Source organism: Elephantulus edwardii, unplaced genomic scaffold, assembly GCF_000299155.1.
Source record: "Elephantulus edwardii isolate Elephantulus edwardi_28Jun2011 unplaced genomic scaffold, EleEdw1.0 scaffold00116, whole genome shotgun sequence".
NCBI lineage: Eukaryota > Metazoa > Chordata > Mammalia > Macroscelidea > Macroscelididae > Elephantulus > Elephantulus edwardii.
In genome coordinates this window covers 546,412-552,411 of record NW_006399866.1, presented here as the reverse complement: position 1 = coordinate 552,411, position 6,000 = coordinate 546,412, and positions in this window count along the sequence as shown.

The window sequence follows — 6,000 nt, the reverse complement described above, 5'->3', positions numbered from 1 at the left end:
GTCATTCCGAGCAGCCTTTTGGAATCTTCTGTTCAGCTCTTTAGTATCTTGAATTCTTCCTTGTGCTTTGGCTTCTCTACGCTCCAATGCAATCTTCAGAGTTTCTTCTGACATCCATTTTGGTCTTTTCTTCCTCTTCTGTCTTTGATAGTACACTATAATATCCTTGATGGCTTTGCTTTCTGCTAAAACAGGGTAAAAACTTTTGCATGTGAATGGACCTACAATAAATATTACAATGCTTACAATATGTCATCAGTATTAAAAAGTGAGGCTGTCAAATGTGAAAAAAAAATAATAATCAGATTGCTATTTTGTTGTTATGGTATTGAAGATTTCTCTAGATTTTAGAGGCTAGTCCTTTGTTGGATATATCATTAGTGAACATTCATCACCAATCTGTAGGATCTCTTTATAAAACACTTGTTGTTGTTATGTGCTTGTGACTCACAGCAAGTCTGTGTTATGTTTTTAAAAGTAGTAGGGCAGCAGTCCTCCCATTATACCATAGGAAGCACATAAGCTGGTGACCTAAATGACCGCCTGGCCACAGCCTCAGGTCGCTGTGCGCTCCCCACATCTCCGAGTCAGGGTGTCCTCATGCACAGAGCTGGAGAAGCGCAAGGTGGAGCTGTAAACACCTGCCCCCAAGGATCTTGTCCTAGATCCCTCAGAGCTTGTCCTGCATCTGGGTTCATGACGGCATGGACTAAACACATCCCCATATTCTTACATCCTTTTTCACTGTGTGGAAAATAGGATTTCCTGGTGAGTCATTTTCTAGATGTGGGAAATGATCTCTTGAAGCACTTGGAATTTCAATCTTTTAACTAATTGGGAAGTAAGTCTTCCACACATTGACTTCCTTACCTCAAAAACTAAGACTTAGGGCAAGATATTTCTCAGTGGCGAGAGCAGATTTGCCATCTCCAGATCTCCATGGTTTCCTATCCTGAGTCCTGGGGCTCCCTTGTGCATGTAGGCAGAACCCTCAGCTCATGCTCCTTCAGCACCACTAGGGCCTCAGTGCTGTACAGAAGATGACCGGGGTGCGTGTGGGGGATGGTGTTCTGGGGAGCACTACGCACCACCGCCCTTCTCACTGCATCCACATCAATACCAAGAATGGGGTGGGCAAGATGGGCGACCAGAAACTGCTGGCATCAAGGGACAGAAGATCCTCATTGTGAAGGTCACATGCCTGGTGTGTGAATGACCCCCAGGTTGACCCCAACAACGTGATCCTCCTAGAGGACAATGGGAACCCTGTAGGGACTTGAATTAAGACAGAGACCCCCAACAGCCAGCACCGGAACAAGCACAAGTATTGCAAGGTGCAGGGCCTTTTTCAGAGCTTTGTGTGAGGAAACACGCAGGCCTCTGGCTGCAGTGGGTTTGTGAAAGGCATTCCCAGAACTCCACCTTTTCAGAGTAGGGACTTGGGTCCAGATGGTCTCTCCCTTGACACTGAGGTAACACTATTCTGTGAGAAAGTAAACCTTTACACATAAAAAAAAACTTAGTCGGTTCCAGTTCATAAAGACCCTCCAGTATGTTTCCCAAGGCTACCAATCAATCACAGCCTTCCTCCTGGTGCATTTGGACCATCTTTCTCCCCTAGGTTTGGAGTCACTGGTGGACTTGAACTTTAGAGACACACAGTCTTTGGGTTAGCAGTGCAGCCCACTACAGACTATACCACCAGAGGTCCCCTGCTGAACAGCTTAATACACCATAATTACTTAATATGACTGCCTGATTACTGGTGATGCGACTATATGCAACGACTGGGCTGGGTTATAATTTTGGGAGCCCTCTGATTGTCAGGACCAATAACTCACACAGAAATGCCTTTACACTTGCATGGATTATTGGAATTCTCCATTATGGGTGGGAATGCCAGATAGTGGCACTAGAGGAGACAGTTTGGTGGTTCTTCAAAAAGTTAGAAAATTTCCCCTCCAAACCAAATACTCAAAATATTTGAAAACAGAGTAGCAAACAGGTCTTTCCACACTAATGTTGACAGCCATGTTATTCACAATAGCCAAGAGGTAGAAATAGTCCAAATGCCCATCAATGGATAGATAAGTAGACAAGTTATGGCATATGCATTCAATGGAATATTATTCAGTCATAAGGAGAAATGAAATTGTGCTTCTTGCTGTACAATGAATTTTAAAAGCATGCTAAGTGAAAGTCAGGCACAAAGGTCCACATTATGTGATTCCATTTATTTGAAACATCCAGAATAAATTAAGAAGACTTAAAGCCCCAGAACTCAGCCAGATGGGGTGAAGATGATCCGTGCTCTGAGCTAGGGTTGATGACTGCAACCTGGTGGCTTGCTCTGGAATGGACTTGACTTGTGGATGCAAATGGTCAAAGTTTCCAAACTGAACAGAAGATGCTTCAGCAAAAAGGACATGCTAATTCTCTCAGAGTGCTGTTTGATAGGCATGGACAAATCAGAAGTTGGCTCTTCAAAATGGGAGTATTAAGACATGAGGCATGATGTAGCTGGTTTACACAAATGTAATTAGTAAGAAGATTATAAAGGAGAAACCCTCACCCCCCAGTACATATGAACATATTATAACATAATGATTATATGAAACGCAATGTACTTGGAAAAAAAAATCTTAAAAGACTTACTGAAGAACTCCAAATATATCAGTATAGATTACACCTCATCACCATCAAGATAACAAAATTCTTCACAACCAAACCAACAGGCAACATCATGATTGCTGGAGAAAAGAGTGAGATTGTCAACAATTAAATCCACAATCAACACCCATGGTAAAAGGATTCAATAAACCAAAAGACATATTGCATTGGGAAAACCTGTTGACAAGGATCTCTTTAAAATCCTGAATAAAGAGCAAGACTGTCAGTTAAAGACTAAGACGTGTCTACCTCGGTCATGGTATTTCCCATTGCTTCATAGGCATGTGAAAGTGGGACTGTGAACAGAGAAGACCAAAGAAGAATCGACGCCTTTGAACTGTGGTGGCCGTTGTTTTTGCCATCAAGTTGGAATTGATTCATAGCTGACTTTCTAGTGAGCTGGATTTTTAAGGCAGTTTAATCACACAGGAGATTGCCCGTCTTTCTCCTATCAAGCAGCTGGTGCATTTGAACCAGATGCCTTTGAGATGGCAGCACAACTCCTTACCACTAGACCACCAGAGCTCCATGTAAGTTGTAGTAGTGGTGAGGTGTTTGAAATAGCTTCTTGTTGTTGTTGTTGTTGTGTACTGTAGAGTCGGAACTGACCTATAGCTGACCCTTTGGAAGGTTTTCAGAGTCAGTTAATTACACAGGAGGAGAATGCCCTGTCTTCTCCCACGGAGCAGCTGGTGGTCTCAAACCACATGCCTTCAGGATTGCAGTGCAGCTTCTTGCCACTAGTCCAGCAGAGCTCTCTAGGATGGAATATCTTTATGGGTCTCCCAAAAAGCGAACAAAATCTGTCTTGGAGGAAGTACAACCAGCGTGCTCTTTCGAGGCAAGGATGGAGAAACTCATCTCACACAGTCTGGGCATGCCTGGGAAAGACACGATGCTTGGAAAAGCGGAGTGTGAGTGGAGGAGAGGAAGACTGTTGGGAGACTGACTGGCCCCGTGACCGCCACAGCAGGCTCGAGCATGGAGGAGGGTGTGAGGGTGCAGCAGGCCAGCGGGTGACCTCAGTCTGTTGTCCACAAAGTTTCTGTGAATCGTGGTTTACTCAATGGGACAGAACAACAACAGAAGCAGCCGCTGGAATAGGTACACACAGAGACACACAAGGACCATCAGGGGCTGAGGTTGGAGAGGGAAGGAAATGAATTCTTGACGAGTTTGGGGCTTTCCTTTAGGGTGATGGAAAGGCTGTGGAACTAGAGGTGGGGGTTGAATTGTCGCCTCTGAGACGGCTCATTTTCTATTAAATGACTTTCACTTCAATTAAGGGGGGGGGTGGATAATGTCCTGACTGACTTGCACTCCACATTTATTTGTTGAAGATGCAAAGAATCCAGCGTCACCAAACGAGATCCCTGTCCTCTGGACACAGAGGATACATTTAGCCACATTCACAGACAGAAGACCTTCTAGTCTCTACTACGAGCCCTGACTTCCAGGCTCTTTAACTTGGCGGCAGATCCATGTGCATGAGGAACATCGGGTGCAAGGGCTCCACAGCTGCTGGGTCCTGAGCAGGGAGGACTGGCTGGAAAGGCAAATCTCACACTGTGGGTGAAGCATGTGAGGTCAGACAGCCGGCCTGGCCCCACTCAGCGAGACAAGTGGCACGGCCAGGAATAGCGCAGAGCTTCTAATTGTGCTGCTTGCTGTAAACACCCAGGCATGCCTCCTTCCATCTGTCTGGTTCAGTGGGGACCATCAAATAGGAACCAGGGCAGCAGAGCTGAACCCAGATCTGGCTAGGGTCAATGGAGAAGAGGTCCCTGCTCTGCCTCCTCGCTGAGACAAGCAGGCAGCCCTACCCAGAATGCAGCTGGGCCAGCTTGGCCAGGACCAAGTGTCAATTTTGTGGGTTTGACTCTCTGGATACGTACACAGAGGCTGAGCTCATTTGTTCAGACATATTTTCTTATATTTAATAATTTCCATTATCCAGAGCCAACAGGACAGCCCATGGCTCATATTTGTCATCATGCAAAGCGCCTTTTGCACCAGATTTAGCAAAAAGAACTCTTAAAGGCAGGCTGGTAGAATTAGGATAGCAAAAAACTGTATGGTACAACAGTTCTGGAAGGCAGTGGAGCTTCCTCAAAAAAGCTGAACATAGACATTCCATATGACCCAACTATTCCATTGCTTGGAATATATGTGAGAAAATGAGAACTGAGGCACAAATGGAGACTTGTACATCAATGTTCATAGCAGCATATTCACCATCTCAACACATGAAAACAGCCCATATGTCCAACCACAAATGAGTGGATTGCGAAATTATGGTACATTCACACAACGGAATACTACATAGCACACAGGAACAATGATTTTTTTTAGGAGCAATGATTTTGAAAATTATTATCTAACTTGGGAGGGACTGGAGAGCATTGTGATGAACTAACTCAGTTCCACAAGGAAAAATATTGTATAAAACCATTATTGTAGCTTGAGTGTAAGGATCCAAGGAGGGGAGGTAGAAGCAGAGGGATAAGGATGTGCATGGGGTAGGGGGTATTAATCATGGGGTTGTACAATTTGATGGCGGAGGGGTGCAGGAAACTGGAAGAATCCATTCTGGAAAATAATGTAGTGTAATTCTATAAAGAAACTAATAATAATAACAACCAGCTGCATGGTGGAGCAGAAAGAACATCAGCAAATGCTGGGTCAAAAGATGGAGATTTGGAGCCAGGCCACATCTGAGACTTTCTAACCCAGTGGCCCTTTGCAAGTCACTTGCCTTTCCTGAGATGTGTTTCCTCATCTATGAAAAGGGAACACCAGCATCTTGTGTGATCCATGGTTGCATGACCGAGTGCCAGGTCACACAGGGATTGTTGCCATGTTTGGGTGTGTCCTGATGATTTTGATGGATGATTTGGGGGTCATGTGCATGGATGGTGGCCTGTTGTGGTTAAAACTATTTGTTTGAATCAAATGGCTGGAGCCCCCAGCAGGCGGGTAGTAGTTTCTTCTGAGGGGCTGCCCAGCCAGGATACACAGTCCTGGGCAGATGATGACTGAGAGGCAGATACAGCCAGAGGTTAAAGGAATAGCATTGGACTCTAAGAAATGTTTGGAACCTGCGAGAATGGCACATCTTTCAGCAGCCTCCTCCTTGGACCTGTGGGGCTCCATGAAGAAGTTACTGTGCGATCACCAAGAGGCAACTGGGAGGCTGCTTCTCCCAGATGTCTCGACGGGTCAGCCTCGCCCAGCCTGGCTCTCCCACCCCAGCTCCTGGAGGAAACAGCTGAGGCTGGTGTCTGTGTCTCTCGTCCCAGTCTAGGACTTCTAAATTTAACCTGCTATGAG